This window comes from Symphalangus syndactylus, chromosome 23, assembly GCF_028878055.3.
Source record: "Symphalangus syndactylus isolate Jambi chromosome 23, NHGRI_mSymSyn1-v2.1_pri, whole genome shotgun sequence".
NCBI lineage: Eukaryota > Metazoa > Chordata > Mammalia > Primates > Hylobatidae > Symphalangus > Symphalangus syndactylus.
The window spans coordinates 12,510,417-12,535,887 of NC_072445.2; the positions used below are offsets into that span (position 1 = coordinate 12,510,417).

A 25,471-nucleotide genomic window follows, 5' to 3' on the forward strand; every position below is an offset into this window, starting at 1 on the left:
GAAAGAGAACAGCTCTCTGAGGCAGAGAGGGGTCCCGGAGAAATGGGTTGCCCTAATCAACTAGTTTTATAAGGATTTGTTGAGAGTCTGTCTCTACCAGTGGACTGTGAGGTAGCTGTTCACTTTTGTTTCTGTCATGTGTTTTCACATTCATTTCACAAGGCATGCCCTGCCCCTTTCTCCCTCTCCCCTTATTTTGGCATGTCCACTCGCATTTCCCATTGTTTCATGGAACGGCCCTAGTCACCACTGATACTTGCCATTTATTGAGTGGTAACTCTATGCCAGGCACTGATATAAATTTTTACATTCATGATTTCACCTAATCCTGGCAAGAATTATGGGGTTGGGTCGAGCTTTAGCCATATTTTACAGACAGGGAAATTAAGGCTTAAACAAGTAGCTTACCTAAGGTCATATAGTTGAACTTGAACCCAGTTTGTTGGATGTCAAAGCCAACGCTCACTATACTACACTAAATAGCTAGGCAGAGCAGGATCAATCTCTCTAGCACGTACTGCAAAGTCCTAAAGTGAAACCCTGTATACAAATCTAGACAAATTAAACCAGGGCAGGCAAAATTCCTGTACACATGGCTAATTAGAAAGTCTGAATGATCCTCAAAACTCCTTGGTTTAAAAAAAAATCAGTACTAATAATTCTTCAATGCGACATTCATATTTTTCTTCTTCAATGGCATTGCACAGCTCCCCAAACAATTGTCATTGCCTAGATTTTTGCCAAGAGTACTTGAGCACAGTTTTTGTTGTTTAGCATGTAAATGAAAAGATATCAAGGTCTGTAAATGCTGGCTAGTACTGAAAGAAAATCCTGCAGTAGAGTGAAGACTCAAAAAAATCTGAAAGTACCTGGAATGAGGGGAAAGCACAGATAACTTATCTAACCTTACACATGCAAAATCCTTATCAAATGAGGAAAGGAAAGGTAAAAGAAAGAGAAGGAGAGGGGAGAAAGAATGCAATGTAAGAGGGAAGATGAAGGTAGGAGATAAATATTTTTGTAAGCCAAGGTACAGAGTAAAATTAAACATGGAAGGAAAAAGGACAAAGACAGTATTCTAGCTTATTATATTCCATTCTAAAATTTAGCAGCTGACAACTGCCAAGCACACTAAAGGGCAGTTCCTATCCCACTCTTTTTTTGCTTGCATATCATCCCTCTCTTTTTTTGAGACAGAGTCTCGCTTTGTTTCTGCACTCCAGGCTGGAGTGCAGTGGTGCAATCTTAACTCACTGCAACCTCCACCTCTTGGGTTCATGCGATTCTCGTGCTTCAGCCTCCTGAGTAGCTGGGATTACAGCCGTGTGCAACCATGCCTGGCTAATTTTTGTACTTTTAGTAGAGACGGGGTTTTGCCATGTTGGCCAGGTTGGTTTCCACCTCCTGGCCTCAAGTGATCTGCCTGCCTCGGCCTCCCAAAGTGCTGGGATTACAGGCATGAGCCACCGCACCCGGCCCCTTTTGCTGGCATATAATCTCTTAATAAAGGTTATTCCATTCAGCCCCTTGTCCCCAGAGCTCCATTATAGTATTTATGAGGACCATATGAGAAAATAATTGATATAACCACACGGCCCATCTGGGTACTATTCAATTACAACTCAGAGACCATGCAGTAATAGTGTTTAGTTCTGGGTGCTACACTTTACAAAGGTTATAAAAAAACTGGAATACACTCAGAGGCAAGTGTTTAGGACAAAGAAAGAACTCAAAACCAAAACAAGTGAGGACCTGCATCTGTTCAGCTTACAGAAGAGAGGCCTTCCAACACTTGAAGGGCTCTCATAAAAGAAAAACCCGGTCACTGTTTTTCAAGGGGGAAGAGCTAAAATCACAGGTAGAAGAGACAGAGAAATTTCAGCTCGATAAAAGGAAAAAGACTTCTAAGCAGCAAGTCTACTCAAACAAAGAATAGGCTGCCTCAAAAGACAGATTCTCACCTGGAATAGACAAAGCAATCTTGAGCAAAAGGAACAAAGCTGGAGGCATCACACTACCTGACTTCAAAATATACTACAAAGCTACAGTAACCGAAACAGCATGGTACTGGCATAAAAATAGACACATAGACTAGTGAACAGAATAGAGACCCTAGAAATAAATCCACACATTTACAGCCAAAGAATTTGCGACAAAAGTGGCAAGAATATACAATGGGGAAAGGGCAGTCTCTTAAAAAAAGATGATGCTGAGAAAACTAGATATCCACATGCAGAAGAATGAAATTAGATCCTTATTTCTCACCATATATAAAAATAAACTCAGCTGGATGCAGTGGCTTATGCCTGTAATCACAACACTTTGGGAGGCCAAGGTAGGAGGATTGTTTGAGCCCAGGAGTTCAAGACCAGCCTGGGCAACATAGTGAGACCTCATCTCTATTTTTTTTAAAAAGAAAAAAAAAAGATAAAAATCAACTCAAAATGGATTGAAGACTTAGATGTAAAACGTGAAATGATAAAACTACTGGAAGAAAACAGAGGTGGAAAGCTCCACGACATTAGTCTGGGCAATGATTTTCTAGGTATGGCCTCAAAAGCATAGCCAACAAGGGTAAATAAATGTAGACAAATGGGATTACATAAAACTAAAAAGCTCCTTCTGCACTCCTATGTTCATTCCAGCACTATTCATAATAGTCAAGATATGGAATCAACCTAAGTGTCCATCAATGAATGAATGGATTAAAAAATGTGATATAGATAGATATATAAATGGAATACTATTCAGCCATAAAAAGAAGGAAATCCTGTTATTTGGATAAGTCTGAAGAACATTATGTTAAATGAAATAAGCCAGGCCAGAAAGACAAATACTGCAGGATCTCACTCATATGTGGAATCTAAAAAAGTTGACCAAATAGAAGTACAGAGTGAAATGGTGATTACCAGAGGTTGCGGTATTTAGCAGGGAGGAGAAGAACGGGAAATGTTGGTCAAAGAATACATATTTACAGTTAGAATAAGTTCAAGAGATCTACTGTACAGTACAGTGACTACAGCTAACGACAATTTATGGCATTCTTGAAAAACACTGAGAGAGTGGACGTTATGTGTTCTCACTACAAAAATGATAACTATGTGAGGTAATGCATTAGTTAGCTAGATCTACTATTCCACTAAGTATAATACTTCAAAACATCATGTTGTACATGACAAATACACACAATTTTATGGGTCAATTAAAAAGAAAGAAAGAAAAAAAAAAGAAGACAACGACAAAGTCCCAGTTCAGGCAACAGGGAGACAACTACTTAGCAGAGATGCTTAGAGAGAGATTTAAGTACTAAATGAATGTCCAGGATCATGTTAGTGCTTCTCTAAGTGTCGTTCAAAGACAAACTGAATTAACCACCAACTTATAAAAAAATGTAAATTTAGCAAATAATAGAAGTTCAGAAAATAATGCAAGTTCTTGAATCACTCTCTGGGTTCCATGACTCAGAAGGGGACAATGCTTGGGAATGTGCATTCTAACAAGGTCTCCAGATGATTCTAATGTACACTCAAGATTAATAACTAGACTAGTTGACCTCTGAAGCTTCATCTATCACTTATCCTCTAATATCACTGGGGTGTCCTGATAGTTTCTCTGCTTTCATCACTTTGTTTGTTGCCTCTGTGAGAAACTTACCCTCACTCAGGTTTCACTAACCTCTTCTCTATTGAAAGTCTATCCATTCCTTCAAGATGAGCTAAAATGAATAAGTGATTCTTTTCTGCTTTTCCAATCACATATGATCCCCGATTACTCTAAGCCTCTGTACCACTACTTTGTACCACGCCAACGGAACTTGTTACTGCACACTAGAGTTAATAATAGTCACCTATCACTATAAATACTTTGAGGGAAGGATCTCTGTCTCATTCCCCATTTTATTCTCATTGCCCAGCCACATACTGTGTTATAAACATAACTTGACAAATATTTGCTCAATGAATAAATGTAGATATTTTGTGCTTACTAAAGTGCAAGTTCTTTGAAGACAGGTGCTCATCTCTATCACTGTAGTCCTAGCACAGTGCTTAGACAAGAAGGTCTGATAAACCTTGACTCAAACTAACTTATGAGTAACTGACATTTTCTTTCAGGGTTCTCAGGTAACAAGCAATTTTTACAAACAATTGTCTCAGACAGTACCCATTGTTACCTCTTATAACTCCCACTCACCTTAAATGCATATCTTAATACTGTTTGAAAATGGCAAACATTGTTGCAGAAGAGAGGCAAAAGAGTACACTCCTCTTTCTTCCATAGAACGAGGATGGTGGTGACCACATATGAAGACGATGATAGTACCCAACTGCCATGTTTACTACTGGTATTTGTTGCCAAGTCTTGATTCATCCTTGATAATTTCTGTTCCATCCACCTCTCTTTTTCATTCCCATCTGACACTGACTGTTCTATGAACTGCACTCTGAAAAGTAACCATCAAATTTCTAATAATCAAAACCAGTGGTCATTGATCCTTGGGTTTGCAAAGTTTTAGTTCATGTACCTGAAAAATATTGTCTGTAGTGTACTTGAGGAGAGAAGACTGATATATTTTACAATGTGAGCATCTTAAGAACTACAAATTTTTTAAAGTCCTCATTCTTTGAAAACTAAAAAGTCCTCAGCCCTTCCAATGTAGAAGAGCTCTTTTACTTAATGCTTTTAATTGGAACTATTCTACCTGGTTCCATCCTCTACTCTCTGTTCCATTTCTCCATTTTGTCCTCACAGATAACAATAACAGGAACAACACTTCTACTGATAATAACTATCATTAATTGATGTCACTAAACTATGTATTTTACAAACTGTGGTTAATTTTTATAAGACTTATTGTATTATTCTCCTCATTTTCAAATGAGGATTCCTATGCCCCCAAAAGGTCAAGTAACTCAGTCCCCAAGAGTACACCACTACTAAGGGATTAATCTGGGATTCCAACCTATATCTAGTTCCAAAGCCAATACAGTATGCCACTATACTATGCTGTCTCTTAACAACATTAATAACTTCAATTACCATTGCAATCATTTTGAAACTTTGAAATTGCTATGTTTAACAAAAGCCATGTTTTAGTAAGATAAATCTAGTGATGATGTTCAGGATGGATCAGAAGAAAATTAACTGGAGGTTAGAAAAATCAATTAAAGATGTAATAATTTAGGCATGAGTCCACAATGGTCTACATTAGGATGCTGGCAATGAGAATGGAAAAAAAGATGAATATAAGAGAAATTATGAGAGATAAATGAAAAGAACTTGGCAACTGCTTAAACATATGAAGAGAAGAAAGGAATCAAAGCTGATTTAAATTGTAAGTCTATGTGACTAAGAAATAAAAGGGGCGCCATGAAGTGAAACAGGTAAAACAAGGATAAGATCAGAGTTTATGGGGGAGAAAAATAATAAATTTCTTGTTACTATTGTTGAAAGTAAAACAATGATATGACTTGGATGTAGGAAGGTGATCACTTTCTAATACACCTATCTTTAAAATAAGAGTAAAAACACCATTCTGCCTTTTCTTTAATGTGATACTGAAACTGAGGAAAAGGACATCAATTCACATAAGAACACAGATCTCTAACTGGACTAAATACTTGTATTTTCCTTGTATGCAATCCCTTTCTCTTCCTAACTTGTAAGAAGTGCAATGCCTGCAAATTCCAACACCATTCATTCAAAGGAAATAGCTAATAGATCTCATCTGTTTAGCTAGAAAGCGTGTAACAGATCCTTCATAAGAAGACCACAGACAATAGTTTGAGTGAAAACTTATGCAAAGTAACAGATTAGTAATAGTTTTATACCAGCAGGGCTTCATGTCTCATTATTTTATACAGACCACTAATAGAGTTTAATATTAGAATCTGAAAAGGAACAGAAAATGGAAAGCTCTCCCCGTAGAATTTATTGTCATCTTTCAGCTATTATAAGGGTTTCATTATGGATTTCTATTCCAAGGCGTTATTCTTTGTTTTATTTTCAAAATGTGGCTCATACTTTTAAAATGGCTTTCTGGGAAACCTCCACATTTGCATGAATTCAAATGAAACTCCGTTCTCTGTTGTCATCATTCTGTTCAGCAGCTTGTTACATATTTTATAGGGTTAGGAAGTGATTAACAATGGACTCCTCTACAGCATTCCATGAAACAACAAAATCACCAGTAAGGCTTAGCAAAGTAAACATCAGAGTGCTTTTAAGTATTTGGTTTTATCGTTTTTAAATGACAAGTTTTTTTTAAATGCTATGATATAGTTGAGGATGTAGCTACAGCAACACCCCTCTGACTGAGGGCAACCTGACAACTGGATAGATTCTGTGTAAAGAATGGCCCTTAGTTACTTAGCTCTTCAACATTCTCTTATGATATCAACTGGAACATCAAATGTCCCTCTGCCTATCATCCCAAATGGAGAGAGAAGATGATAAAGGGAATTAAAATGCTACAACTGCAATAACCGCTATATAAATAAATCAAGCTGCTTTTTGGAAGAAGACATTGGAAAAAGGGATACGTTTCAAATAGTGGGTGAATGTTGAAGACACATTCCAAATCCAAACTTGTATATTCTATATATTGAAGAAATAGAGTGATACACACTAGGTCGTGCATCGGCAGGACAAAAGTGGCTCCTTTTTATTGAGGGAGATAATAGAAAAATAAATGCTAGGAAGTTTTTCAAAGGAGATCAAAAGGTGCAGTGATTAATGACTCTGATGTACTTCAAAATGACAATTCTTCAAGCAAGTAGGTTTGGGTTTCAAGTAATTAACCTAACACTTGAACAATGGACTGTTACAAAATATAATGAAGGTAAGTACAAAACACTGTCTGATAAATGTTAACTCAATGTTCATGTCCTGTGGCAGACACAGCTATTTTATTGCATATGAGGACAAACTCTTAAAAAACAGGGGAAATATATTATTATGCACCTTATTAGCTGAATTATTTTTGAGGTTACAGAGTTTAAAGTTTACATATGGAATGTTGGATCATACAGCACTGAAAATTGTTCCACTCTTAAGAAAATTCAAGTTTAAAGACATCTTTTCACAGTGGTATTTAAGAAGCATCATTACCATAATTAAATATTGGGCCAATATTTAATTACCTTAAATATAATATAATTAAATATTATATGTGGTGGCTCATGCTTGTAATCCTAGCACTTAGGAGGCCGACACATGAGGCTCACTTGAGACTGAGAGTTCAAGACCAGCCTGGGCAACACAGTAAGACCCCGTCTCCACAAAAAATTTTAAAAACTAGCTGGGCTTGGTGGTGTGTGCCTGTTGTCCTAGCTACTGGGAGGCTAAGGTGGGAGAATTGCTTGAGCCCAGGGGCTTGAGGCTGCAGTGAGCTATGAATGATCATGCCACTGCATTCCAGCCTAGGAGACAGAGCAAGACTCTGTCTCTTAAAAAAAAAAAAAATTAAATTAAATTTTAGAAATAATAATTCAAGTTCATGATAAAATGAAACCTCACTCATTTAACAAAAGCTAATATAAATGAGGCGAATTAATACAACATTATCAGCTTAAAGAAAGTCATTGCCATCTGGACTGTCCAAGAGGAACCAACACTTCCTATAACCAGACACCTCTGTTTTGGAAAGAAGAATAAAACTGATTTTTGTTGGCCTTCCAGCACAACAAGCATTATAATGAAACAAACAAACAAAATAAATAAATAAATATTTACTCAATACCTAAAGAGCACTGTCCATGATCTTTTTGCTTTCATTTTAAGTTTATTTTAAAATTTACAGATAGTAAAAGTCCCCCTTTTGGTGTACTATTCTATGAGTTTAAAAAATGCAGAGACTCATGTACTTACCACCACAATAATCACAAAACAGATCCATTACCCCAAAACTTGGGCTGCCTTTTTGTAGTGAAATTCTCACCTCACCCTTAACCCTGGCAAACACTGATCTGCTTTCCATTGTTATCATTTTGCCTTATTTTTTTTCTTTTGAGACGGGGTCTTGCTTTATTGCCCAAGCTGGTCTTGAACTCCTGTGCTTAGGTGATCTTCCTAACTCAGCTTCCGGAAGTGTTGGGATTACAGGCGTGAGCCACCGTGCCCGGCCTCATTTTGCCTTTTATAGAATGATCTATAAATGGAATCATACAGTATGTAGCCTTTTGAATCTCGCTCTTTTCACTTAGCATAAAACATCTGAGATACATATATGCTGTTGTGTGTGTAAGCTGCTCATTCGTTTTTATTGTGAGTAGTACTCCATAACATGGATATACCACAGATTGTTCATCCATTTATGGATTGAAGGGGTATTTCGGTTACATCCAGTTTTTGTCAAATTTTTTGTTTGTTTTTTTGTTTCTGAGAAGGAGTTTTACTCTTGTTTCCCAGGCTGGAGTGCAATGGCACGATCTCGGCTCACCGCAACCTCCACCTCCTTAGTTCAAGCGATTCTCCTGTCTCAGTCTCCTGAGTAGCTAGGATTACAGGCATGCGCCACAACACCCGGCTAATTTTGTATTTTTAGTAGAGACGGGGTTTCTTCATGTTGGTCAGGCTGGTCTCTAACTCCCGACCTCAGGTGATCCACCCGCTTCGGCCTCCCAAAGTGCTGGAATTACAGGCATGAGCCACTGCGCCTAGCCCTTTTTTTTTCTTTTTTTTCTTTTGAGACAGAGTTTTGCTCCGTAGCCCAGGCTAGAGTGCAGTGGCGCCATCTTGGCTCACTACAGCCTCTGCCTCCGGGGATCAAGTCATTCTCCTGCCTCAGCCTCCTGAGTAGCTGGGATTACCAGCGTGCATCACCACGCCCTGCTAATTTTTGTATTTTTAGTGGAGAGGAGGTTTCACCATGTTGGCCAGGCTGGTCTCAAACTCCTGACCTCAAGTGATCCACCTGCCTCAGCCTCCCTAAGTACTGGGATTACATGACTGAGCCACTGTGCCCGACTTGTTTTTGTAAACTATTAATAATGTTGTCGTAAACATTCTTATTCAGGTTTTTGTGTGCACATACGATTTCACTTATCTAAGGAGTGAAATGGTGGTATCATATGTAGGTTTATGTTTAACTTTGTAAGAACAACTATTTTTCCAAATTGGTTATACCATATTGCATTCTTACCGCAGATTCCAGATGATCCCCATCCTTGACAGGACTTGGTATTATCAGCTGTTTTGTTAATAAAGTCATTCTATTAGCTGGGTAATAGTTACCTTATTATGTTTTTTGTTATCTCAGTGTGGTTTTAATCTGCATCACCCTAATGACTAATGATAATGGGCATCTTTTCATGTGTTTGATTGCCATCTGGATATCTTTGTGCCTGTTCAAATATTTGCCCTCTTTTCTTAAAAAAACTTGGGTTGTCTGTTTAGTTACTTTCAAGTTTTGAGAGTTCTTTATATATTTTGGGTATAAACCCTGCGTCAAATATCTGGTTTGCAAACACTTCCCCCCAAACTAGTCTTTTTTACTTATCTTTTCAAATATCAGCTAGTTAAAGAAATATATCATTCCCCTGCTCAAACAGTGTGCCATACCCTTTCACTAAATTATCTGGCCTAGCATTATAAAAAGCACTTTGAAGGAAATAAATACAGTGACATGATAAAGATAGAGTTATCAGGAAAGAGTCTCTGAGGTGATACTTAAACTAAGATCCAAATGATAAGAAGCCAGACAGAAGAATATCCAGGGAGAGAGAAGAGCAAAGCAAAAGCACTAGGGTGGGAAAAATGTTGGCAAGTTCAAGGACAAGAAGATAGAACATCCTGGCTGGAGCTCAGTCATGGGGGCAGAATGAGATAGGAGATGAGGACAAAGAAGCAGAGGCAGACAGCAAACCATTTAAGGTCACATAGGCCTTGGAGGGGTTTGGAGGTGAGACACCAATGAAGAGTTTTAAGCAGAGAGTAATTTGACCCTGCTTAACTTTAAGAAAATTTCTCTGGCCACCACATAAATACTTTACTGGAAGAGCAAGCAAGAAGACCAGTTAGAAGGCTCCCACAGTCTGGGCAAGAAATGGTGTTGGTGTCAACTACAGTGGTGTTAGTGCAGATTGCAGTAGATGGATTTAAGGTATATTTTAGAGTTAAAACCAATATGACTCTCCAAAGGACTGAAATGTGAAGAGTTAATTTTTTTTTTTTTTAAAGGCAGGATCAAGGATGAGTCCTAAGCTTGGGGACCAAAAAATAGGATGGATGATAGTGACATTTAGTGGGATGGAGAATAACTGATTGGAGGAGTGAAAAATCAAGACTTCCATTTGGGAAGTCTGAGATGCCTAAGAGATAGTACAATAGAGATTTTAAGACAATGGCTAGAACACAAGGGAGAGAGGCCTGGCCAGAGAGATTAAATTTGAGAGCTAGAAGCATATACATGTATAAGAAAGGAGAGTATAAGTAGAGAAAATAGGGAGTTCAGGATGAATCTCTTAAGCACTCCAACATCATACTGAAATTATCAGTTTACATGTCTCTCCCCCAACTGATCTGTTAGTTCTTCGGATCCACAGATCATGTCTTCTTCACATCTGTAATTAACAAATCATATTGCCTGATACTTAACAAGTGCTTACTAAGTGTTGTGGAACTCACACAGGCATGTATGTAAGGGAAGATGACATCATCATGTATGTGGTGTATAAGGATTGGTGAAGACAAACAACCTAAGGAGACTGTAGTCCCAGAGAGCAAGCTTTATGCGCCAGATTTTGCCATATCCATGATGGGCAACTAGTCTCTCAAGCAAAATGGAGCCCTTCAAAACAGCAGATTATTGTTTCCTATAACACGACTGGAAAAAAACAAAACAGATTAAAATACTTGTTTGCAAGTAAAAGAAATCACTTTTCACCTAGAATTATTCTGAGGATTCTCTTTTCTACTAATTTTAAATTCCTACCTGCAAAATGAGTTCTTTCATTAGAGTTTACAAGCTAATAGGTCAGATAACCAGGGTAAATTGAGACTGAATATTTTCGATTTGATGATCTGAGTATGAACAACCCCTCATGTTCCTAAAAACGCAAAAGGACCCAGTAGTCCCTGCATTGCTGCCCTACATCCCTTCCACATTTGATTTGTCCTCCCAAAAGACTCAGGAAATAACCTTCCCTAAAAGGCTCAGAAAATAGCCTAAACAAAAGCTCAGGATAATCCTATCATGATATAAGATTCCCCTCCTCAACAGTCTAGCTTTATTGGAAGGAAAAATGTAACATCATAACTCAGCAAAAACTAGAATAGACAGATCCCTAACAGGAAAAACTCCTAACCAAAGATAACTGAAATCATTCTAGCAGTTTTCAAAATATACTGTTGAGTTTTCATTGTAGCAACATATTTCTACACAAACAACACACACAAAATCTCACTTTGTGGTCAGAAGCAAGGTCATCTGGATTATTTGAAAAATGGCAAATTACCACTTATATGAATAATGGTAAATTGAAGAATATATTGATTCTCTTTTCCCCCTCCTTATAACAAATGAGAATACACAAAAAATTTAAGTATGACATGAAAAGGCCATTTTATGAGCATCTTTGCTAGTTGAATACTTTAATTATATGACATTAAATGTTCTATTAAAGGTATTATTTCAAAGATGCCAGGCAAAGCGGAATTCATGCTATATAAAAGTCTGACCATGCTTTTATTTTTTATTTATTTTTATTTTTTGGAGACAGAGTCTCACTCTGTTGCCCAGGCTGGAGTACAATGGTGTGATCTCGGCTCACTGCAACCTCTGCCCCCTGGGTTCAAAAGATTCTCCTGGCACGGCCTTTCAAGTAGCTGGGATTACAGGCGCCCACCACCACGCCTGGCTGATTTTTGTATTTTTAGTAGAGACAGGGTTTCACCATGTTGGCCAGGCTGGTCTCAAACTCCTGACCTCAGGTGATCCCCGGCCTCGGCTTCCCAAAGTGCTGGGATTACAGGCGTGAGCCATGTGCCTGGCTATGACCACCCTTTTATAACAAAGACATTTATCACTGAATATCCATGAGCTCTCCCACAATTCTCCAGCTAGCTTGCAGTTAGGTGAAGTCATGTTACTGGTTCTGGCCAATGGGTTGTGAGTTAAAGAACATATGACTTTCGTGCTGAGAAATGTAAATGCTGGTGTATGAATCATCAACTCTGGCTTCCCATGCTGCAGTGCTAAAGGAAGCTACATGTTCCAGACAGTACAGCTATAAGAGAGTAGAGCCTCCATTAGCCTAGGTCCCTGACAGCCTACGAGGAACAGAATCCTTGACCTATGGCAGATGTGTAATGTCAACAAGAAATAGACTTTTGTTATGCTAAGTTACTGAGATTTTGTTTTTGCTGCTGTTATTACATACAGCTTAGCCTATCCTTACCAATACACCTTCACAGTTAAAAATTATGTTCATAATTTGCTCAAAAAACCCACTTCACACTGCACACATGTACATTTAATTTGCAAGTATAATTATTTGCAAAGACCATTTATTTTAAAGTAGAAGTCAATATGTAGCCTTGGATTTTAAAAGAGCCATTTTATTTCTTATTGTGACCTCCAGAATTGACTTGTCTACCGTGGTTTACAACATTACGAGAACAGAGTTTTAGCTTTGCATTATTTCGTTTCTTTCATCATTTTAGAAGATCATCGCAAGCTAGCTTATGATATAAATTTCAATTAGAAAATCCTAGCAAAACAGTCTATTTAATAGAGTGGAAAGTCAATACTAATACAATTATTTCAGGGAGATAATCTGTTTGGTATATTTTAACACATAAGTTAACAGACTTCTCTGTTACAACACTAAACTTCCAAGGATCTGCATCTAAATCTTAGGCAGTAAGAAAGTGTAAACAATCACATTTCTGTAATACATGAGTTTCTCTGTACTGTATATTTAAGTTCTGTGTTTTCTTCCTTTCCAATTTAGCAATATCACAGCAATCATCAAACAGTTGGATCCGAGAAATGATAAAACCAGTCTGCCCCTTATGTCATTTCTACCCAGGAATCTGACAACACATTCCTATTTGTTTTTTGGTTGGTAACAACATTAGTCTGAACATCATTATGCACACCGCAGTTGCGTATTTATTTCCCCTTTCAAGAGAAAAAAGAATTTACTAGTGTAATATAAGAATAGGACACTCTACACTAATAGCTAGCGAATTTATAATAAACAAAAAGAAATGTTTCTTCACATACCATACAGACACTCAGCCAACCCATAGAATGTGTTACTAACCATTTCACAGTTAGGGTTTTTTTTTGTTTGTTTGTTTGTTTTTGAGATGGAGTCTCGCTCTGTCACCCAGGCTGGAGTGCAGTGGTGTGATTTCGGCTCACTGCAGCCTCTGCCTCCTGGGTTCAAGCAATTCTTCTGCCTCAGCCTCCCGAGTAGCTGGGACTACAGGTGCCTGCCATCATGCCTGGCTAACTTTTGTAGTTTACTAGAGACCAGGTTTCACCGTGTTTCCCAGGATGGTCTCGATCTCCTGACCTCAGGTGATCCACCTGCCTTGGCCTCCCAAAGTGCTGGGATTACAGGAGTGAACCACCATGCCCGACTCCACAGTCAGGGTTTTTTTAAAGGCTGGATAACTTAGTAATTAATGAAATATTTTATGTTTGTCACCTAACTATGAAAGTAATTAAATTTGGTTCTTCAGGAAATCGCCTCCCTGATTCTAACCAGGCGTTTCACGCTCACTGTTTACCCTCTTGGGGTAAAGGGAATGGCACAGTAAGTTTTATAGTTACAGACCTCGCATTCCCTTCTTAAGGAAAGTGAAGTTTTTGTTTGCTTTTAACAACCTTATTGAGGATTAATGGGAACAAACTGCACATATTTGAGGTGAACAATTTGTTAATTTTTGACCTGTAAAACCATGACCACAATCAAGATAATGAATATATCCATCACCCCAAAAGTTTCCTTGTGCTATTTTGTAATGGTTCACTCCCACATCTTTCCACTCCCTACCTCTGTTTCCAATCTGTAGTGCTTTCTGACATTACAGGTTATTCTGAGGTTTCTAAAATTTTATATAAATGAATCATACAGTATGTATTATTTTTTGTTTGGCTTACTTTGCTCAACATAATTATTTTGAAGTTCATCCATACTGTTGCATGAATCAATAGTTCATTCTTTTTTATCATTTAGTATTTTACTGTACACAATAAATTATAACACAATTTGTTTTATCTGTTGATGAACATTCTGGGTTGGTTCCAGTTTTGCATATTAAAAATGAAGCTGCTGTGAACATTTATGTGTAAGTCTTTGTATGGGTATATGCTTTCTTTTTCTAGGGGTTAAATACCTAAGAGTGAAATGGCTGAATCATATGTAGGTGCTATGTTTAACTTTTTAGGAAACTGCCAAGCTGTTTTCCAATGCGGTTATATCATTTTAGATTCCCACCAACAGAGCAGCAGAGTGTTAGAGTTACAGTTCCTTCACAGCCTCTCCTACATTTGGTATGGTCAGTTTTAAAAATTTTAGTCAAACTAGTAGGTATGTAGTGGTATCTTATTTTAGCCTTAATTTGCATTTCCCTAACACCTACTGGCATTGAATATCTTTTCATCTGTTTATTTGCCACGCATATATCCTTTTGGGTGAAGTATCAGTTCAAACGTTTTGCCTTTTTCCCCCTAAGGTGTTTTTGTTGTTGCTGTTGAACTGTAAGGATTCTTCATATGTTCTTTATTAGACATATGATTGCAAATATTTTCCCCCAGTTTGTAACTTATCTTTTCATTCTCTTAAAAGTGTCTTTAGAGGAACAAAAGGTTTTACATTTGAAGTCCAATTTTTCAGTTTTTTTCTTTTACGAATTGTTCTTTTGATGGTGTATCTTAAATACATTTGCCTAAACAAGAGAAAGGTTTTCTGTTACGTTTTCTTTTTCCTAAAGAAAGTTTATAATTTTAGGTTTTACATTTAGATCAATAATCCAGTTGGGGTCAATTTTTGTCTATAGTACAAGGTATGAATTTTAAGTTCATTTTTACATATGAATATCCATTTGTTGAAAAAATTTTCTTTTTTCCACTGAATTAATCGCCTTTGCACCTTTGTTGAAAAGCAGTTGTCCATAACTGTGTGGGTCTACCTCTAGGTTCTCTATTCTGTCCCATTATCTTTTATATGACTACTATACTGTTTTGAGTAAGGTAGGTTTATAATAAATCTTAAAGTCAGGTAAACGTTAAGTCACTAGTTTGTTTTTTTCAAATCCGTTTTGACTAATCTGGCTTCTTTGCATTTCTAAACAAATTTGAAAATAAGCTTGTCATTTTCTTCAATAATGCCTGCTGGGATTTTATTGGAATTGCACTGAGTCTATGGATAAATATGGGAGAGAACCAAAAACTTTACAATATTGAGTCTTCTGACCCATATACAATGTCTCTCTCCATTTATTTCTCCAAGCTTTGTTTTTTTGTTTTTTTGTTTTTTTTGAGACAGGGTCTCACTCTGTCGCCCAGGCTAGAGTGCAATGGCGCCATCTCAGCTCACTGTAACCTCCACCTCCTGGACTCAAACTATTCTCCCACCTCAGACTCCTGAGCAGTTGGGACTACAGGCACATGCCACCACACCAGGCTAATTTTTGTATTTTTTGTAGAAACAGGGTGCCATGTTGCCCAGGCTGGTCTCAAACTCCTGGGCTCAAGTGATCTGCCTGCCGCAGCCTCCCAAAGTGCTGAGATTACAGGCATGAGCCAATGAGCCTGGCCTTGCACATCTTTTATCAGATTTTTCCCCTAAGTATTTCAAATGTTTTGATGTATAATAAATGAGTTTTTAAAAATTTCAATTGTTGATTGTTTGTGGATAGCATACAGAAATACAATTGATTTTTGTACAATGATTTGTATCCTGCCACTTGTTAAATTCACTTATTAGTTTTAGTAGCTTTTTTGTGGATTCCATTGGATTTTCTGCATAGACAATGATATTGTCTGAGAATTAAAAAGTTTTACTTCTTCCTTTCTAATCTGGATGCCTTTTGCTTCTCTTCCTTGCCTCACTGCATTAGCTAGAACTTCCAGTACAATGCTAAATGGAAGACGTGAAAGTGGATATCCCCAGCATAGTCCTGATGTTAGGAGGAGAGAGTATGTAACTTTTGACATTAAGTTGTTGGATTTTTAGAGATGCCCTTGATCAGTTTTAGGAAGTTTTCTTGTGCTTCTCGTTTGCTGATATTTATTGGGAGTAGGTGTTGGATTTTACAAAATTCTACCTTTATTAAGAAGATCACATGATGTTTAGTTTGTGTTATAAGCTCAACTGTGTTCCTTCTACCCCCTAATTCATACGTTACAGTCTTAAACCCTGGTACCTAAGAAAGTGATTGTATTTGGAGACAGACTTTAAAAAGGTAACTAGGCTGGGCATGGTAGCTCACGCCTATAATCCCAGCACTTTAGGAGGCCAAGGCAGGTAGGTCGCTTGAGTCCAGGAGTTTGAGACCAGCCTGGCCAACATGGCGAAATCCCATCTCTACAAAAAATACAAAAGTTAGCCAGGCATGGTGGCATATTCCTGTGGTCCCAATTACTTGGGAGGCTGAGGCAGAAGGATCATCTGAGCTGGAGATGCAGGGGTTGCAGTGAGCTGAGATCCCACCACTGCACTCCAGCCTGGGGAACAAAGTGAGACCCTGTCTCCAAAAAAAAGGGATATTGAGTTAAAATGAGTTCGTTAGGGTAGGCTCTAAGAGAGAAGTGTCCTTATAAGAAGCGATTATGACACAGACAGTCACACACAGAGGAGTGACCATGTGAGGGTACAGGAGGAAGGCAGCCATTTGCAAGCCAAGGAGAGAGAACACAGAAGAGATCAAACTTGCCAATGCCTTGATTTTGGACTTCTAACCTCCAGACTCATGAGAAAATAAATTTCTGTTGTTTCATCTATCTAATTTATGATATATTGTTATGGCAGCCCTGGCAAACTAATAGTTTTGTTAATTTACTAAGTTACATTGATTGACATTTGAGTGTTAAACCAGCCTTGCATTCATGAAAAAAAAACCCACTTGGAAGAGATGTCCTTTTTATGGATTGTTGGGTTCAATTTGTTAAAATTTTTAAATTCTGTGTTCCATGAGGAATATTGTCTATAATTTTCTTTTCTTTTCTTTTGAGACAGAATCTCACTCTGTTGCCCAGGCTGGAGTCCAGTGGCACAATCTCAGCTCACTGCAACTTCCACTTCCTGGGCTCAAGCGATTCTCCTGCCTTAGCCTCCCGAGGAGCTGGGATTACAGGTGCCTGCCACTGTGCCTGGCTAAGTTTTGTATTTTTAGTAGAGATGGGGTTTCGCCATGTTGGCCAGGCTAGTCTTGAACTCCTGACCTCAGGTGATCTGCCTGCCTTGGTCTCCGAAAGTGGTGGGATTACAGGCTTGAGCCACCGCACCTGGCCTATAATTTTCTTTTTGTATAACATCTTTGTCTGGTTTTGGAAGTAGGATAATGCTGGCCCCAGAGACTGAACTGGGAAATATTCCCTTCTGTTCAATTTTTCTAGAAGCGTTTATGTAGAATTGGTATCATTTCTTCCTTAAATGTTTAGCAGAATTCATCAGTAAAGCCATCTGAGCCTGGTGTTTCTCTGTGGAAAATCTTTTGGCTTTAAATTCAATTTCTTGCCCATGTGGGGCGGCTCATGCCTGTAATCCCAGCACTTTGGGAGGCCAAGGCTTGAATTCAGGAGTTCAAGACCAGCCTAGGCAACATAGTGAGACCTCATCTCTGCTAAAGTTAAAAAAAAATTAGCTGGGTATGGTGGTGTGTGCCTGTAGTCCCAGCTACTTGGAAGGCTGAGGCAGAAAGATCACTTGAGCCTGGGAGGTTGATGCTACAGTGAGCCTTCATTGTGCTACTGCACTCCAGCCTGGGCAACAGATAGAGACTGTCGCAAAAAAACAAAAAATCAATTTATTTAATATATATGGGTATTCAGGCCGGGTGCGGTGGCTCACGCCTGTAATCCCAGCACTTTGGGAGGCTGAGGCAGGCAGATTGCGAGGTCAGGAGATAGAAACCATTCTGGCTAACAGGGTGAAACCCCATCTCTATTAAAAATACAAAAAAAAAAATTAGCCAGGCATGGTGGCGGGCACCTGTAGTCCCAGCTACTCGGGAGGCTGAGGCAGGAGAATGGCGTGAAACCGGGAGGCGGAGCTTGCAGTGAGCTGAGACCGGGAGGCAGGAGAATGGCATGAACCCAGGAGGTGGACCTTGCAGTGAGCCGAGACCACGCCACTGCACTCCAGTCTGGGTGACAGAGTGAGGCTCCATCTCAAAAAAAATATGTGTGTGTGTGTGTGTGTGTATGTATTTCAGTTATTTGTTTCTTCCTGAGTGACTTAGGTAATTTTTATCCTTTTCTTTTTCTTTTTTTTTTTTGAGACAGAGTCTCACTCTGTTGTCCAGGCCAGAGTGCCGTGGTGTGATCATGGCTCATTGCAGCTTCAACCTCCCAGGCTCAAGTAATCCTCTATCTCAGCCTCCAGAGTAGCAGGGACTACAGATGCATGTCACCATGCCCAGCTAAGATGGGGGTCTCACTATGTTGTCCAGGCTAGTTTCAAGTTCCTGGTTTCAAGTGATCCTCCTGCCTCAGCCTCCCAAAGTGCTGGGATTACATGCGTGTGAGCCACTGTAACCAGCCAATAATTTTTATCTTTTAATAAATCTGTCCTTTACAACTAAGATGTCTAATTTATCAGCATAAAGTTGTTCATAGTATTCTTTGTTAGTCTTTTAATATCTATGGAATCTGTACTGATGTCAGAATTTCTAAAGTTGACTGAAAATCTGAGCTCCATGCTTCCTTTTCCTTTTTTTTTTAGACGGAGTTTCACTCTTGTTGCCCAGGCTGGAGTGCAATGGAGCTATCTTGGCTCACTGCAGCCTCTGCCTCCCAGATTCAAGCAATTCTCCTGCATCAGCTTCCCGAGTAGCTGAGACTATAGGCATGTGTCACTACGCCTGACTAATTTTGTATTTTTTTTAGTAGAGATGGGGTTTCACCTTGTTGGCCAGGCTGGTCTCAAACTCCTGACCTCAGGAGATCTGCCCTCCTCGGCCTCCCAAAGTGCTAGGGATTACAGGCATGGGCTACCGCACCCGGCCCCTTTTCCTTCTTAAAGAAGGCAAAGTGGGTTTTTTGTGAGTTTTTGTTGGTCTGTGGTCTTGAACTAAAACCTCCGAGGTTCAAGTGATTTTCATGCCTGAGTAGCTGGGGTTACAGGTGCGCACCACCACACCCGGCTGATTTTTGTATTTTTAGTGGAGAAAGGGTTTGGCAATGTTGGCCAGGCTGGTATCGAAGTCCTGACCTCAAGTGATCCACCTGTCTCAGCCTCCCAAAGTGCTGGGATTACAGGCGTGAGCCACCGTGCCCTTCCTCAATCACATTTTCAAGACAACTATATATCTGGAATATCACTCATGCCTAGAGAAGCTCTATTATTGATAAAATAAAAATCCCAAAATTCAAGTGCAATTAACAGCAACCAGTCTAGCATAACCAAACATACATGGAGAATCCACTAAACTTCACTCAATAAATCAGGGAACACTTACATTAGAATGTGCTAATGAGAGAGCTGATTGAATAAAACTACAAATGGCAGATTTTCCTATTTGTGGTCCTGAATTAAAACAAACAAACAAACAGAAAAGAATTACAGAATTAAAAGAAATTATTAAGACCATTTCCTAAAACCACAGAGAAAGAATGCTACAGAAAAGGATCTCATTCTATTTTTGTCCCTTTTAGCTTTGGTTTTCAGAAACCGTCAGACCCTTCTTTTCCTCAAAATTTCTTCCCCTACACCTAAGAGAGAGGATGTCTGTCATTTTCCCCTGAACAAATACAAAACTATCTGTTTCTGAATCTGTGTTCTGTTGGAGTCTATGTATACGAATACTTTAGAAATAAAACCAACGTAAAAATCATAGAAATTACCTCCCCCCATATTAGGCCACAATACCAACTTATATATTATTCAGGTATACTAGAGATAGTTTAACTCAGGTCACAGAAAGTTACAGTTACAAGAAATTGCTGAGCAATGTATTCCATCCATATCCATTGCTTCAACTTGTACAGCATCAACTAAGAAGGTGATCTACGCCACACACCACCATTCCACATTTTCACCTGCCTCTGGGACAAAATCACTGATATCTTGCAGACACTTCAGTTACAATGTGTCCAAGAGATTCATCAATTCATCAAAATGCTTTCTCCTCCTTCCTCTTGACTTCTCTATTTCTGTTCTGGCTCCACAATTTTCCTACATTACCCAAGCTTAAAAACTTCATCATGTTTGACTCCACTCCTACTTCTTCACTCTTTCCATCCTCCTCTGTAGATTCTATTTCCAAAATGTCATTCAAATCTGAACTTTCTTTCATATTTCCAAGTTCAGGGCCTCGTTATCATACCTTACTTTTTTTTCTTTAAGCAGCTTTATTTAGGTATTACTGGCATATATAAACTGCACATATTTAAAGTGGCTCTGCCTTTGTTTTTTATAGGTAATTCCAATAGAATTTCTGAATTCCAATTTCTCTGTACCCTCTATCCTTCATTCTAATCTATTTTACTTATGGCTTTCCAGTCATTTTTCTTAAGCTCTTGGCCTCAATTTTCCCACCTTGGCCTCCCAAAGTGCTGAGATTACAGGTGTAAGCCATCATGCCCAGTCCCCCAGCACATCCTTCTAAAGCACAGTTCTGACTGGGTAATTTCCTAGTTTTCAGTCTTCAAGATCAACTATCATGTAAATTCAACCCCTGTTGCGTGGCATATTCAAAGTTCTATTCTGACCACAAGCTATATATCAACCTTATTTCCTAATATTCCCTACATACCTTGCACACACCTTATATTGCAGCCAAACTGAAGCACTTGGCATTTCCTAAATATGTCCTTTCTCACTCCTGTAACTTTTTCCAGAAATACATTTCTCTGCCTCTTCTGTCTAAAGAAATCCCAGGCATCTTTCAAGGCCTAGTATAAATATTGTTAGGACACCTTCCCTGCAAATATGGGCTTCCTTCCTCTAAACTCCTAGAGCATTTGTACTTCTATTACCTCATTTAATACACACTGCTTTATTATTTTGCATCTATCAAATTGTAAGCCCCTTGAAGGCAGAAATCATGTTTTATTCTCCACTGTAAATCTCAAGTTTCCCTAGGATAGTCCTTTAAAATTCAACTCAAAAGAGATCAATCATCTACTATATACAGTATACCCAGAAAAGATACTCATTTGATGAATGAACCAATGAATGAGTATCAAAACCTTAGAATATAAAACTTTCTTAATAAAATAACATTTACAGTCAGGAATACAGTTTCTATATCCCTCCTCAAAGGTTGCTTTACCTCTCTCTGAGCAAAGTTTCTCTCAGCCTCACTCCCCATCCAAAATATTTAACTTTGACTATGTAGGGAAAATCCCCAGAGGATAGATTTGGGACTCAGAGGATTATTAAAACATTTTGAAAAACCCATGAAAATAATTTCAGTCCTTACTAAGGAAATAAAATGATTTGTCAGTCCTACTAATCTTGTTGGTATGTTTGTAAAAATCTAAAGTTGCATTAAAAAAAGGCCTATTTAGAAATGTGTGGATGGTCAACAAGTAAATAACCTGAATGAGGCAAAAGCAGTGATGGCCTAGCTCACCATATTTCACTGACTGTCAGTAGTACTTTTATAACCCTCAGCTCCCAATACAAGCGTCTAGGAACTTTCTTAACCATGTGTCCTGAGGAGCACAAAAAGGGGGATTAGGGCATTTAAGGAACCCACTTTCTTTTTTTTTTTTTTTTGAGACAGTCTCGCTCTGTCGCCCAGGCTGGAGTGCAGTGGCATGATCTCAGCTCACTGCAACCTCCGCCTCCTGGGTTCCAGCAATTCTCCTGCCTCAGCCTCCCGAGTAGCTGGGACTACAGGCACGTGCCACCACACCTGGCTAATTTTTTGTATTTTTAGTAGAGATAGGGTTTCACTGTGTTAGCCAGGATGGTCTTGATATCCTGACCTTGTGATCCGCCCGCCTTGGCCTCCCAAAGTGCTGGGATTACAGGCATGAGCTATCGTGCCCGGCAGGAACCCACTCTTAAAAGATCTTGTATGATTCATGGCATCATAGCCTCCTTGTCATTTAAGAGACTTTGTTAGAGGACCATTACACAGATACCAGGATTTTGTCATCTGAGTAGTTTTAATTTGAATTGCACAAATATCACTTAATTTTCACCTTGAAATACAGCACCTCTATTCCACAGCCACATCTTTTGCCCTTTCAATAAACTCTCACACTCACTTTCATTTATTATATGCCACATACTCTTTCAGACTTGAGATACTTGGAAGCCATACAAAATATTTTAATACTTAATTCAAAATTGAGTATGTATACGAGAATTTAGAATTACCTCAAAATTTTATCACTGTCAGAAAATACTATAAAATACTTCCTAAGAAAACAAAAGACATCAAAATAACATCCTGGAGACCAGACTGATCCTTCTAACACCAACAAGTTCCAAAGAGAAAACAGAGAAAGAAAAGAGAAGGAAAATTTTAGTGAGTGGTAAATTTCAATTCCTTATTAAAGACATAAATACATTTTGTTGCCAGTAATCTTTAAGGTCTCCGCAGACTGTGTGCTTTGCAGTTGTTAAACGGGCTTTGTTCTCTTTTCTACAAGAACAGAAAAAATAACCATGGGAGGACAGAAAATAACCAAGTGGAGAACCTAGCCATGAAATGCAGTCCAATCTTCACATTTACCATCCTGGCCAGTACAGGTCTGTGTATGCACTGGCCAAGCTTAGATGGGAATACAACCATGATCCTGGCCACGGAAGTGTATCTAGCCAAAAGATGTCTTGGTCTTGAAAATGGAAGCATAGGTTGAAGACGGACTGGATTATAACTCAGGGAATTGCACATAATGTCCTGTCTGTGGACATAAAGGTTGATTAGGGAGGGTTGGTTTTATTGTGAACTCAGAAAAAAGGACCTTTGTGGAAATCCTTCAGATTCCATCCCATTTATCCTAGTGATCTCCTGGTTAGCTTTCAGAAAATGCTTCAGCATTTTTATGTGAACATTTTTGAAGTTTCTAAGTAAAACAACCAACAAGAGAAGAACTGGCCTTCTCAACAAGAGAAGAGTGTGTACCTCCGCAGAGCAGGTGATGATAGCATGAGCCATCTAAAGCACGAGCAGCACTCTGCTGATAAAGCACCGTTCACACTTAGTCTGCCTTCAGAAGAGAGGAGCATTAGAAGCCCTCCTGCCTCAGTCCAACAGGCCAAGCAAAATGCCAGTGAGTATCAACTGGAAATGCCACCTCAGAAGCCTTTAAAATCACATTTAATTATACGATTCACTGCTGCTTCTTTAACATGCACTGAACGAAGTAGTAAATTAGAAAAGAGCAGTTTTCCAAGATTCATTTGCTACATTAAAATTCTTTGGGAGTTGTTTATAAAAAATCTCCATCACAAGATGATGACTTTTGGAGCTCTAGGGAACATGTAAATAGAGGATGGTAAACTTACCATAGCATCACTATTTTAGGGGCAGAACCAATGGCCTTAATTTTCTGCAAATGTATTTTAAACAAGTTGTAAGGTATTCCATTTATAAAAATGGCTATCAAATCTTAACATACCCTTGAAAAGTGATAAAAGCTCAGCTCTGGGTGACCTAATTGGCAACTTAAATCAGTCTATTTTTAAGGCACAATAATCATTTCAACTGGCTAACAAGTAGCAACTTTGGGTTTACTAGGTGGTACTCGGCAGTGATGCTTCCATCAAAGCAAGGAAGATGAGGTCAGTGCACAGTTTGCCTCACCCAAGGAATCCAACCAACTAGGACCTCAAGAACAAAACTAACTTGTATAACTAAGATTAACCCACAATCCACTTCTTTCCCTCATTTTTACTAATGAAAGGCAGGTTTAGAGCTCAGAATAAATATAGGTAACAAGTCTAAGTGACTTGTACTGACTAAAGGTTTCTCGTTGCTGTTGTTGTTTTAAGCAGAGATGAGTTCTCACTATGTTGCCCAGGCAGGTCTCAAACTCCTGGCCTCAAGAGATCCTCCATCTCAGCCTCCCAAAGTGCTGGGATTACACGTATGAGTCACTGTGCTCGGTTGTGACTGAAGTTTGCTCAAAATGATCCACAGAAACTCTTCCAAAGTCCTATACCTTTCATCCCTGAATCATCTCCTCCAGCTCAAGGTCACCCAGAGAAAGAAACTAAAATGTCATTACTTGGAATTATGTCTCTTCATTACCAAAAAGAAGATCCAACTTATGTTATTTCTGGCCCATTTAATAAATATTTTCTGAAGGTAAAAACATGGTCATTGAAGCAATAATGATTGCCTCTTTTGAGCTGAATATATTTGCAATTTCAGGCCTCTATAAGCCAGTTAGAAATACAGGGAATACCTGAAATAACAGAGCTTCTCTGAACATTCTGCAAGATTCCACTTTGCCTCTGTAGAAAATGTGGATATTATATGTAGATTTTCTGCAAAGTGCTCTGAAAATTCCATAAATCCCATCCTGCAGGGATTTCACTTTTCTGTAGCCTTTCCACCACACTTGTATCCTATCCCCGCTAAATATATGCTACAATACCAACATTTCCATAGACAAAGCACTGCACACTAATAAAACACAACACTGTTTACATACAGTGCAAATATATAACATATTTTTAGCATAGGTTATGAGCAATATTTTTAGATGGATGGAGCCTGCAGTGATATTAGTAACAAACTTCTACTGTAAATTAGTGGCCTAAATAGAAATTTATGTTCCATAAAACCCAGCATGAAACAATAAGTTAGAAATATTTAAATAACATTTTACAGAGTGTTAAGCAGCAAGTACAACTGTGTCAGGCTGAGTTGGTTACTGAAAAGGAGAGTTGGGCACTGTCATAGAAAGGTCCTCAAGTAGCAAGACAATTCCTTGGTCTTTTATATAACTTTAAAAAAATTATATATGAAATCCAGATTTACCATACTAATATGTCAAAGGTAGCCTACATGTTGAAAACAAGTAAAAAATAACCAACCAGTCTAGGAATAAAATGTTGCAACTTCTACAGACAAAAGGCCAAATGGCACCTACAGGAGATGGGATTTTCATTCATTTTCTAAAAATATGCTATGCCTGTAATGTGAAAAGATGAGCTTATATCTAGGTAGGCCTTTCTAAGATCTATAATCCTGCTCAAGTCATAATCAAGCCCACTCTTACATTACTCACATTTCACAGAGCAAAGAATATTTCTATGATTTCTTGGGGGAAAATCAGCTTCCAATTTAAATGCATCTTTGCTCTTCTGCAAAATACCAAGATTTTAAACAC

The 25,471-nt window shown here is 38.5% G+C and overlaps 1 protein-coding gene and 1 long non-coding RNA gene across 15 annotated transcripts in view; one reads left to right on the forward strand and one right to left on the reverse strand.

Moving 5' to 3' along the window:
- The window catches only part of BTBD9 (BTB domain containing 9), a 507,047-nt gene that overhangs the window by 299,854 nt on the left and 181,722 nt on the right, over positions 1 to 25,471 (reverse strand). The gene's annotated exons all lie outside the window — the stretch shown is intronic.
- LOC129473754 (uncharacterized) overlaps positions 6,400 to 25,471 on the forward strand; it is a 28,649-nt gene continuing 9,577 nt past the window's right edge. Inside the window, exon 1 of the long non-coding RNA XR_008654356.2 lies at positions 6,400 to 6,838. This is a non-coding gene — a long non-coding RNA (uncharacterized lncRNA). The remainder of the gene's footprint in view (positions 6,839 to 25,471) is intronic.